Source organism: Ruditapes philippinarum, unplaced genomic scaffold (genome assembly GCF_026571515.1).
Source record: "Ruditapes philippinarum isolate M1 unplaced genomic scaffold, ASM2657151v2 ctg4742_1_1_1_1, whole genome shotgun sequence".
NCBI classification, from domain to species: Eukaryota; Metazoa; Mollusca; class Bivalvia; order Venerida; family Veneridae; genus Ruditapes; species Ruditapes philippinarum.
This window is the reverse complement of record NW_026861815.1, coordinates 20,392-33,763: the sequence shown is the minus strand read 5'-3', so window position 1 is coordinate 33,763 and position 13,372 is coordinate 20,392. Positions and strand designations below refer to the sequence as shown.

Genomic DNA, 13,372 nt, shown 5'->3' with positions numbered 1-13,372 from the left:
TGTGACATTTAATACCAGTTCTTTTAAAGATAAAGTATAAAATTATGCATCTTATCGGGGTGGGGCATGGGGTGGGGCTTGGCGCAAAACAGTTGTAACTCGTACTAAATAAAAAAGGAGATGAAACTGATAAACACCAATGTTAATCCTATATTAAGACCAGCTCGTTATTAAGGCCACTTCTTATAAGAACCACAGGTGGTGAGTGGTCTTGTTAGTGGAGTTCTACTATAATCAGTCTACATAGACACCGGGGGCGTCCGTTGCCGAGTGGTTAAGGTCGTTGACTTCAAACCACTTGCCCTTCACCTATGTGGGTTCGAATCCCGACAGGGACTTTGGATTCTTTCATGTGAGGAAGCTATCCAGCTAGCTTACGGAACGTCGGTAGTTCTACTCAGGTACCCGTTCGTGCCTGAAATAATGCATGGAAGGGCACCTGAGGTCTCCCTCCACCAGCAAAGCTGGAACGTCGCGATATGACCTATACTGTGTCGGTGTGACGTAAAACCCAAAACAAACAAACAAAACATAGACACCGCGAAATCATCCCGATGCAATAATTTAACATATTTGTTAATGTATAACATTCTTTCTTTTTCTTTTAAAAGCTATGCCATGCTATACTGGTTACAAGACGTAAATAAAGGAATAAAATCTTTTTTTACTTTTCATAATTTATGTCATTTTTACGAAAAGGAATAAATGGCATGAACCTATGATCGTAGTGTGCTTTGGCTACTGATTGTTCGGGAAGACATAAAAATATAATAAAGTAACACTTTCATGTACAATAGCTATATTTATTTTCTTCTCTAAACGTCATCTTTATACACATCTGGCTTTCTTGAATAAAAGAGATTTTAAAAACTTCTAACTGTTTTAAACAGAATATTTTCGCTGCTTATGTACATAGATTTTTATTTATACTGTTTGTATATTATACAAATAATTCAACTTAACCACAAATTGATAAATATCACAAAAAACATCCAATGCACTTTCTAAAGTTTGACTTGCTCTGTTTATATATGTTTATGCTTGATCTTTTCATCCCGTGCATGCAGTTAAACGTTTTGTTGTTACAGAATTCAGTCAATATTCACGTTTCATGCTAATTTGCTAAATGTCACCCCAGTTGTGACGCCTTTACTCTGAAAGTTCCTCTGCAGTCATATTGTCTTCTAATTGGGGATAGCTATAGCTTTCCGAGACTTTATCAACAATAAATCTCTTCTTCAGAATGGCATATTTTAAAGCTTCATTATCTTCATAGTCTTCTGTATCAATTAGATGGCTGGTCGTCTTTTTATAGCATTATATATTGGATCCTTCTTCATAACGTCAAACCACACAAGTTTACTTTCAAAGTTTTTCATTATGGCATTTCTGTATGTGTTTCTGTAAGTGTTTTTCATATCCTCAAAGACTTGTTTCTTGGCTTCACTTTTACTGATATCAGTGTCACGGTTCAAAACTGTTCACTATTTAGGGGTGAAGATGTGTAAGCGGCCGGATAGCTCAGTCGGTAGAGCCGCGGTACGTTATTCCGAGGGTCCCGGGTTCGAGTCCCGGTCAGGCTGCACATTTTTCTCACCCTGTGACATTTGGCGCCCAACGGGGGACCGTGATGGTATAAGCTCCGAGTTCAATTTCATATTGTCTCTTTACCCATTAGAAATTCCAGGACGAATTTCAATATAACGGGGAAGTATATCACGGTTGAGAACTGTTTACTATTTAGGGGAGAAGATGTGTAAGCGGCCGGATAGCTCAGTCGGTAGAGCCGCGGTACGGTATTCCGAGGTTCCCGGGTTCGAGTCCCGGTCAGGCTGCACATTTTTCTCACCCTGTGACATCAGTATCTTCTTCCATAGCCTCGTACACTTCGTTTTGATACTGCGACTGACACTGATCAAAGGCCTCATGTACAGTTTTTTCCTAAGGATCAATATCCATAGTGTCTTCCGAATTTATAGAAAAATTGTCATTATCATTTGTATCAGACGAGCTTTCAGAGTCAGATTCTAAAAAGCTGTCTATTGAAGATCTTTCAGACATTGCGTCCTCTTCATGATTTACATCAGAATGCACAGACCTTTTATGTCGTAACATGTTATCCCGCCTTCCAAAAATTTTGAAACAAATATCACACTGATGCATCACTATCAACGTCTTAATCAATAGTGAGGATGACTCCTTTGGTCATACAGTTCTATACCTGTTCAGCAATTGTGATGTTTTCCTTTTCTTGTGGACTTTTCTTTAACGTTCTGCCGGTAACTGATCTCTTCTGTTAAGGCTTTTTATCATTTCTTTTTCTAGAAATACCGGTTAACTTTACTTTGGAGCTTTTTAATTGCTTCTGTTGTGTACAACTTTCTTTCATTCGTTGTTATTCCATATCTATATGAGACCGATATGGTTCTGCCTGCCGTTCAAGTATACTCTTAGATATAGCAGTTGTCTGCGCAGTTGGTAAAACCATTCGTATATATATTTCAGAATTATGCTTATTTCTTGTTTTATAAAGGCGTCTTTTAAACTTCCTCCTTGCTATGTCATTGTCATTCTGGCGAAATAAATCCATATTTTCACGTCTGAATTTTTTGTCAACCAAGTACGCTTTGAGTTCAAAAGAAAACGGTTTAGTTTATATATGTTTCAATAGAAGAGCTAAGACACACTTCAAACCCTGTTTTTGAAAATCTCATACTTTTGCGTCTAGACTACGCCTGAGATAAACATTTTTTCCTGATTCTAAAATATATTTTCTCAGATTATGCAGGTACGTATATAAATATACGTACCTGGATTATGTAAAAATTTAATATGGCCTCGTATGCCATTCTCTGAAATGCTATTTGTTTCCAAAAACAAATTATTTTGTAACAAAAGAATGAGGGTGCGTTAGCGTTGTAACTTACGGCGTTATTTTCTTCGACGACCTCCTGTCGGTGACCTAGCCCCTCAAAGCAGCTTCTGAGTAGCTCTCCTTCCTTAGTGTTTGAGGTATTCATCATGCGTTTGAAACTTCTTTTTTTCCTCTTGAACTCCGTGTACCTCATGAAACTTTCTAATACACTCCTCTTGAACTCTGACATCCTCGCTTTTCCTCTGAAGCTGTAGCTCAAAAGCCTTTAAATGTGTAAAAATGGAAAAATGGGTGGTACAAACAATGTACAGCCACACACAAGGCCAAAGACTACAGTATTGCCATATGGTTGCGTAAGTGTCTGTCATGCGGGAATCAGACATCAACAAGAGGCATTCAAAAGCATGAACAGGGTCTATAAAGGTTAGCTTTTCCATATGAATGAACCCATCTCTGCGTAGTTAGCAGGTGCAGATAAAAAATGTTAATAATCGCAAATAAAATGGTATTGCTTCAAATGAAATGTCAGATGCAATGACGAAGCCAGGAATGAGGGATAACTCCCGTCTTCGCATTTTAATTACAAAGTAAATTCCAGAAATTCCTTCTGACTAACGGGTAAATAGTACACGTTGTTTAACTGATAGCTCCAGCCCGTTTTAGTATTTTTTTTCAACCCGTCTCAACAATGGCTGTTCTGAGTCGTGTACAATGCTTTCTTTACAAATGTCAGTGTATATGTAGAGCTCTTTATTTGTTTTACCGCCTTTGGATTTTGATCTGGCAGTGATGGTGTCGGTAGCATAAAATTCTGACAATCCGATTTTCCAAAATCCCATCAGAGGCAAAGATGCATCCAAATGTACTTTAAATTTATACACTTGATTGTCCGTGAAGTATGTATCACTACTGTCACTTTTAAAATAAATATAACGATCCATAATATTTGTTGGGATGTTTCACTAATATCTTTTACTTCCTCGACCTCTACGCTGCTGTTGAATGATTTTGAAAATCCTGTAACTCAACGAAATATTGCACTTGCTTATTTCTTTTTCTATTTTTTAGATTTTCTCGATGAACAATCAACTGTTTTCGTTTTTATTTACTTTTATCAACTAACTGGTATAAAACCATCCAGATATACTTTCTCTGTTTTAGTCTTTTAATATACTGCTTTAGAATGCGTGCAGCTATTTTAAATACCTCTGTGGTGTATTGTACATTACACAAAAACTTCATCTCTATCTCCACAGTTACTCGTTTTGCTTTCCCAACACTCCTCATTTCCTCATTTAACCTCCTCACACCCCTTTTGTCACTCCTTACATTTCTATTGCCCCTTTTTGTTTTAAAATCAGGGTATATGATTTGTTTCTTATTTGTATATCAGGTAATAATTCACTTTGGTAAAAAATATAATATGGGTTGAGTTATAGATTTTTTTCCTAACTGATTAAATAGTATGCCATGATGGGTAATTGGTATTATCTTCACTGTCAGAAACACTCACATAAACTGTTGAACTGGTAATATTTTCTTATGTCAACCCTTATGTTACTTGAGTTGACAAAAATATATGAAATCAAGACTGAAAAAATAATACTTTACATAATTTAGCTTTATTATCAAAAATAATATTCCTCCATTAGAGCTCATTTATCTGTACTAAATAAATCATAATCTTAAAATCATAACCATAAAATTCGTTACAGTATACACACGGAGTCAGTCTATACTTTAAGTTCAAGTGTACTTTGTACGTTGGGTTACAGTTTACCTCCTGGGAGGGTTTCTGTATTTAACCTTCCGTATGGGAGGGTTCTGTATTTTACCTTCCTTGAGGGAGGGTTTCTGTATTTTACCTCCCGTAAGGTATCTATTGCACTCATTTTAATTCTATCCATCTTCTACCCCTCCAATTTTGACCTGAAGAATAACTATTGTGTGTCTTTTTGTTTGTATTGCTATTTTTATTATCAGAAGACATATTCCTTCCTGAAAAAGAATCACTGTTAGTTTGTGTTTGATTTCGACTATGATGTTGGTGTTCATGTCAGTTGTCAGGACGATAGTCACGTCCGCGAGAATTGTCACGATAATTGCCTCTCCTGCTAGAAATACCACGAGCACGTTCACTTGAGTTATCACGACCACATGAACTGCCACGCCTTTGAAATGCCTCATGATCCACAGGGGTTATCAGAACGACATGAATTATTTGTTGATTTATTGTATATCCTAGATCCTTTCATGGTAACATTTCTAAAATTCCCATTTCTCATAGCTGTAACTAGAGTTCTAAGGTTGGCTTCTTGTTTTAAGACCGCGGTCGGTTCATCGGAATTCACATATACCTTTTCATAACGAGTTTGGTGAAATAGTCTTTTTTTGTTCCTCAATATAATATTTTTATCTCATGTTAAAATTGCAGACGAAAGTTTCTGTTGTTAAAATGTCACAATATTCGGCAAATCAACATTTCTCTCTAAAAAGAAAAGACAATTTAAAAATGATATAACAATTCGTAAGAATGGCATATTTAATTTTTTTCTATAGATTTATAAAGAGTGTAGTTAATTGTTTGAATATGTTTGCATTTCATTCCCTGCAAATTTCTCCAGCTCGTTATTCATTGTACATATCACAACCTTTCATTTTTGATAATCAAACACGCTCATACCGATCGGATTGATCGGCTATTATGACTAACGAAAATAACCGAGAAGTTACACTTGCCCTTTCTCATTCCATAAGTGGCATCGCGATCGGCCCGGGCGCCAACAATCTTACATTTGGTTAAAAAGAAACATAATATCACTGTGGTAAACCGTACCCCGGATATTGCTCGATGTTATGAGGACTTTCGTCCTATTTCGCGACTTTGAACGAGGAAAGAAGGTAAGTTCAGTGACGATATTTTGTCATTTGGAATTGGTTTGATATAAATTTTATAGAAAAACAAATACTTATACGAAAATTTCTCTAGTTGTTGAAAACCCCAACATGTTGAGAAATAGAATTGAAAAGTAATTAGGAGGAAAAATTCGTCTCTTTGCACACGTGATAAATGATCTCAGATCAGTCAAATTTGATGTTTTTGTGCATACTTCCTTAAAAGAAAAGCTTGAATCGAGTGAAATGTGATAATGATGATAATGTTTATGTTGTAAATGTTCAATGGACAATAGGACCTCATATGAAAGTGCATTTTGAGAATGAAAACACATGTCAGTGTACCGAGTATTGCGTTGAAGTTGCCCGCCGGTGTCACGAGTATTGCTTTTAAGTGTAACGAGTATTGGTTATCAATATAGAGTAAATGAAACACTGAGTATTTATTACATTTAATCTTAAATATTTCTTATTGTGTATACTTATTTACATGATATGTGCACAATATGCAGAGTTCGAAGGTACTTTACTGGAAACATCTGCGAATAATCCAGACTTTCATTCATGCTCATGAAAAATCTCAGTCGAAGGAACTCACACTGGTAGAAATTTTCATTGTGACAGTCAGAACAGGAATATTCTTCTAGTTATGGATGACTCCGACGTTTTTGATTGACCGGAAGTGACCAGAAACGGTATTATAAAAACAGAACAATGGCTGGTAGCCGGTATACGGACGGAAATTATTATTTCATTTTTAGATGGTGTCACCCCGGTACGGAATTAGACCCAGCCCGTTGTAGAAAGTAGTTCTTTTAAATTTTGAAATGGCCTATTTCAAGTCATCTTAATTGATACTGGTTATATTTTAAGTATATCTTTAGTAATTGTGTACATAAAGTTTTATTTGTGAGTACTTTAAAGGTTGTTTTTGATGTATTTTTGCAGGATTTCTTTTCTGGGTGGAAGGTTTCAGGACAATCGCAACTACTCGGCCCTTTCCGTCAGTCTTCGGATTAGGACCTCGAACACAAAAGTATGAATACACAGAACGGATGCGGTATTTCAGTCTAACCTACGCTAAGAAACTAAACATGTAAACAAATAGTAATTTAATGCTTGGAGTTGTTTACAAGTTTATTTCCAATATATGTAGTAAAGGTTCACCTAAAATAAGTGATACCATAGGTACAAAAGCAAACAATTCATTATTTATATATTTATTATTATGGTTGTAGAAACCGAAAGTACAAAAAACCAACCTGTTGACATTTCGTCGGATTTGTTTGAAATTGAACATCAGTGGTCATATTTAAATTACAAATTGTTGTCAGACATATTTTTAAGCAAAAGAGTACCGGAACAGGCATTAGATGTCAAATATATACATTTGTTTTACATTATCTCTGTTTCTGTTTACATCTGAAACCACGTGGTAGAACTACTTTCAATCCGTATTGTTTCCGAGGTTAATATTACAGATAATAGCCGAGGCAGTTCCGAATGGTTTCAGGAGGCACTATGCACAATTTAAGAATACACACCAATTACTATTTGGAATATTCTATAGTGATTACAGAAATTAAAAGCTGCAGAAAAACTCCAAGGGCTAATGTATTATTTTTGTGCTAAATTTACCTGGACTGCATTGGTGTTTAAAGAAATGGTCATGATCTTTCGGTACCGGATTTGCTTTGTCCAGAATTTAGCCTTAAATGTGATGGATTTACTATAGGATATATGGGTCGAAAATTCAGTGGGCCTTCTCCAGATGTTTATGGAAGAATTCGAGACAAATGTGTTTCGAGTGACATTTCTATTGTGTGTCGAACACATCTGTCTCATTTCAAATTTGTCGCAATTATGAATGTTTACGAGCACATCGGTGTCACCTCGTGAAACAAATGCGCTACGAGGCAAATGTGCTCCTATAAAGCTCTGTAGTCTGTAACAACCGTTCGCCATGGGAAATCTTACATACATTTTTAGAAATGGCAAACGAGAATTTCTATAATGTTTAAATAATGAGAACCGTTAAATGCTTGTTACCTGAATAAAGTAGCGATTAATGTGGAATAATTTGTCATAAAAGTAGCAAAATGTAAACAATGTAGTATTGTATTTCAATATAAAGTATTAATTCACTATAACTGTATATCTACTCATTGCCAAAAACGTAACAGATGAAACAATTTGCCAGTGAGTAACTTTTTGGATCCATTAGAAATATCGCTGCTCAATGTAACGACTTGTTAAACAATGTCACATAAAACTATCTGGTCGCTTAACGGATAAGGTAATTATAAGCTACCTGGACTGTTAGCGGATGAAGTCAATGTAAAAGGTCACCCACCAGGATATGGTTTCAATTTTTATGGTGGAAGGTTAAACTATTGATAAGTTTTAAGTGGAGTGGGTTCTTTCTTTCTTTTTCAAAAATATTAACGTCACAAATTGATTTTAATTAAATTTTTTGTGCTGTAGTTATACTTATATAATTCTAGTTTTTAAGTAAGTACTTTTTGTGAATGACAATTACAATTTTATTAATTGATTACAGCTGTGTTCAAATATTTGTAACTATTTCATTTATTTAACTATTTATTCTTTTGCTTCTGATAGAAAATGAAATAAGAACATAACATTTTATATTTATCTTATATTTTATTTTGTTTGGTATGATAATTTAAGTATTGGATAGCTATATTTAAAAGAAGTGAAACATATTTTTATATAATTGTAATTATCTATTTGTTATGCATGATGACATTTAGATATAAAAGTTGTTTCAGTTAACTAAAGATATGAGTAAATGCACAATTTTAACTTGAAATTTGTATCAATCAAAGAAATCTTTTATTTAAATATGAAAACAAAACCTTTGTTTTAAGCAGTCAGTTATGCTATAGAATCCGTTTTATTTCTAGTTATTGTGAAGAAAAATACATGAAAAATTGGAATGCAGAAATAAAATCGCTGTAGGCTAAATCAAGTCTTTTGATTTAGTGAAGAATAAGATGAATCTTAAAGAGTTTCCAATATATACGAGTATATTCAAATATAATATCTGCTACATACTGTCAATTGGTTGAATAAGAAAAGAAGTATAAATAAAATATATTTCAGATCGAAGTACTACATTGTAAGACTCATCATGCACATTATAATTCAATTAATATGCGCTTTGAATTTATTCAATTTGAAAACGATTCCTGGTCTTCTTTCATCTGTAGGATTCCCATCATCGGGGCCATGCCTTCTATTACGCAGTAATTCTCTGGCTATTTTGGACTCTTCATAGTGTTCTGCAGTAGATAAACTCTTGCTCAGGACACATCCGATAAGACAAACCAGGAGTACAAGTTGAATATAGTGTTTCATTCTTCCTGTTGTACTTCACACCTGAAAAAGTATATTAGGTGATGTGATAAAAACAAAAACTAACTAGCGTGGACATTTGACTTTATACCAAATAGCAGATGGTGCCGACTAAAAGTAAATAAATGATCTTTTATCAATTTACCAAAGATTTCACTTTTATGTCTTGACTATATATATATATATATATTCTTTTTTTTTAAACTATAATATGATAATTTGATCATAACGTACCACAAAGAAGTAGTTAACAAATACCATAAATAGGACTTAGCATTTAGATATGCAAACAATTGCTGGTGTACAGATAGCGAATTTTATGATAAATTTCTTTATTTTGACGATTACGTTTAACAATAAGTTAAGAAAGTCAAATTTGTCCAAATGAAGAACATCATTAAAAATTAGCCATTTTAAACATCAGCAAATCTTTGCCTGTTTAAAGCACATCATCAGAAATTACTTTACCCCACCCCCGATAAATAACTATCAAGATTACAAAGACCCCCAATTACAAAATGACCTATGAACACAAAGTCGGGATTTCAAAACAGAACAGAACAGAACAAATTTTATTATTCTTTATGAATTGAACATAAGGGTTCGTCGCCATTTTAAAAAATATACAGCATACATAAAAAAAAAAGTGAGAGTTAAAATACAATCAAACAAATTTAATATTCGGTATGATCAGTCATATTCGTTATTCATATTTTCCTTTCTGATACTAAAAGATTTATGATATGATTTTTCTAATCTATTTGCTTTACATGTATTTATTTGTATTACATGTATTAAACAGGTCAATAATTTTAACAATGCTACAATGCCTATTGTAGTAATGTGGTTTAAATAATTTTCTTAAGTCAGAAAAAGTGGGACGAACTAAAACAAAATAGTGTTCACTCTCTATATCGTTAAGGTTGGGAAATGTACATTTTCTACGAATAAGTTATGGACCGGACGCAAAATATACCCTATAAGAGACTATGTTAATCTTTGACCTCCAAGTGTGACCTTGACCTTGGAGGTATGTGACCGGTTGTTGCGCATGATACATTGTCTCATTATTGTGAACAATTGTGGCAAAATCCCTGAATCGATAAGAAAGTTATGGACCGGACAGACATATACCCTCAAATAGCCAATGTTGACCTTGAATAAGCAAGTATGACCTTGACCCTGAAGGAAGGGGACTGGTTGTTGCGCATGACACATCGTCTTATTATAACAAACATTTGTGCAAAGTTTTTTTAAATTCCTTTAATAAATGACAAAGTTATGGACCGGACACGAGAGTGTGACGGAATGACGGACGTGCCAACATTTTGGTTTTATGTGCTTTTTCTTTGATTTTTATGTGGCATTTCCCCCCATAAACCAGTAAAAATTACCACATAAACCAGTCGGTTTATGGGATTTCTTCCTTTCTTTAACTAAAACTAGTGACGGAATGAAGCTCATATAGACCATTGGATGTTCGCCCGTAAAGACGCACGGAGCCTATTTCTATATCCCCCTTTTTTTCTTCGAAAAGGCGGGGGCAATAAGATTTCTAACGGTTTATCTAAAATATCAATTCCTTCTAAAATACTCGTATAAAATATAATCTTACGAACATTCTTTATCTCTGTCTAACAATTTAATAGCAAGCCTTATTTCATCTAATGTAAATGCTTCATTAAATTCTCCAAACGACGAGTCAGAAGAAACATGAGAATCAAGCTCATTTGAGTCATGTCACGACAAAACCAACATAGCGTGTTTGCGACCAGCATGGATCCAGACCAGCCTGCGCATCAGCGCAGTCTGATCAGGATCCATGCTGTTCGCTATCAGTTTATCTACTTGTTATAGGGTTGGTAAGCGAACAGCATGGATCCTGATCAGACTGCTCGGATGCGCAGGCTGGTCTGGATTCATGCTGGTCGCAAACCTATTATGTTGGTTTTGTCGTGACACGGCTCATTAAAAAAATCTATACAATCTTCATCCTCATCAATTTCTCATTCTGAGGTCAAGTGTTTAAAATGTCTACTGAAATCAAAAATGTCAAAAGATTGTCAATAGATTCGCTACAGACAGAATTCTTTTTCGATTTAAACATTTTCCATTAGTCACAATTTTTGTTTAGTCACTTCACAGCAGTATTAATAATTGTTTTCTTACTTTTTACAAAAGAATGTTCAATTTTTGAACTTTTTGCTTGATGGAAGTGTGAAAGTGCTTCTTTATAGCTTTGTTTTATTACATTTACATAAATCATTAAACCATTTATTATGATTAAGCAAAGAATGACTTTCATCACACTATGTTTTATTAGGTATTTTTCGATGTATTTCAAAATAATTATTTCCTATGATAAAGTAATAAATTAAGACATAAGATTGACCAAAGAATTCGTGCTTCGGCCGCTGTCCTTGTACTACAAGAAGGTCTTATTAATGCTTTACACAAATCTATTACTCGTTTGATCACATAACTGTGAAGTCCATTTTTGTACGAAATCTGCTGTGGTCATAGTTTTTTTTTACAATAGGTTAAGCTCTAAAATTTGGTTTGCAAATCTAAAAGTCTGGTGACCTATTTCATATTTTAAATTGCCCGTATATGCGTGTATTGCGAATCAGATTAAGAATAGTTAATTAAGAAAAATAGTTGCTTTATTATAGTGACATTATGCTTATTTTTTAATGTACAGTTGAACTAAATCAGTTTAAATTTCAAAAATTAATTATTTGAATGGTGATTGACCACAAATTGATAAAGACAAATACAAAATGATACATTTTCCATCTTTGCATAACCTGTTTCAAAATTCACAAACAGTGCAGTAGTACTAGGTACGATGTGTTCATAAACTTGAAATATGTTCATAGGACACTGACACGGATGCCCCCCACCATTCCACTAATTTGTCAGTCTACTTACGTACAGCACGACAGTATGATAGAGGGACAGACTACATGACCCTCCCTACCCCTAAGTGGTTGGTGGTAAAACGACATTTATTTTTCTAAATGTTGACATCTTGATTTCTCCCAAAATCGAGCTTTCAAGTATGCTTAACAAATCAAACCCGCGATGCACAGCTACATATGCTGACCATCATTCCTGTAAAGTTTCATGACTCTAGGTGAAATACTTTTTGGGCTACGCAGGACACAAGTTGCAAATTGCAAATTTTTACAAAATCAATGGCAATAACGCTACATATACTCAATTAGTTCACAAGCAAATCCTCAGGTGCACATCTACACATGCTGACCAATTTTCATGACTTAAGGTGAAAAACTTTTTTTTTTGGCTACACGCGACACTTGTTGAAAATTGCAAAACTGTATTAATCCACACGCATAACCGCAGGTGCTAATATGCACATGTTAATTATCGTTCATGTAAAGTTTTTTGACTTACTCAGACACTTTTAAAGCTACATGTTTCACAACATGTAGCGTTCACAACATGTAGCGCGCAAACTCACACACGCACACACGTGCGCACAGACAAGGGTATAAAATCTTATAAATCCTATTTATGTGTCAAATATTTTAATTATGGTATTAACATGAGAACGGTAGGTATTTGATATTCGGATTTCTATCTTACTCAAAAACTTGCACTCATATAATTTTTTTAGAAATTAAAAAACTAGTGATACAAATTGTATTTAACGTGAAGCTTGATTCTCTAAACCATATAAATAGGTTGAATATTCATTTCATGTATATATATGATTAAAAAAAAATACTTCTTACTTTTTGCTATTCCAGAATATCCTTTTGATAATATTCCTAAGGCGCTCTTTCGGAGTAGTAAAGAAATATGGGTTATGGTTGCGTACCGATATGTACGTGTGATGGACCTTTCCGGCTTTTTGTTGCTGAACATTTAGCCACTCCTTTTCCATTCATTGCTAGGTCTACTGCTCACAAACAGTATCACAAACATAACGACATGTACTCTTGTGTAAACCAGGTCAACCAGTGACTATGTATCCCACTTATACTTTCGAAGTAGTAAAGAAAAACGAGTTTAAAAGTAATGATTGCGTATCAATGTGTACGGAATCCTATTAGGGACCTCGCGTCCTCGCCCCTCGCCTTTTTGAAACACCGTAGGAAAAAAATACGCGAGATTCGTTGGTTACGCCACTCGTGAGAATACTATTTTTAAAGCCCACTCGATGAAATAAAATTTCATCTTACACACAAACAAACAAAT

The 13,372-nt window shown here is 34.4% G+C and overlaps 1 long non-coding RNA gene across 1 annotated transcript; it reads right to left on the bottom strand.

Moving 5' to 3' along the window:
- Positions 1-8,409: 8,409 nt before the first annotated feature.
- On the bottom strand, positions 8,410-13,029 carry LOC132716915 (uncharacterized). The gene is made up of 2 exons (XR_009623887.1): positions 12,907-13,029; positions 8,410-9,172 (listed from the first exon to the last, which is right to left on the bottom strand). It is a non-coding gene; the product is annotated as an uncharacterized LOC132716915 (long non-coding RNA).
- Between the last annotated feature and the right edge of the window lie 343 nt (positions 13,030-13,372).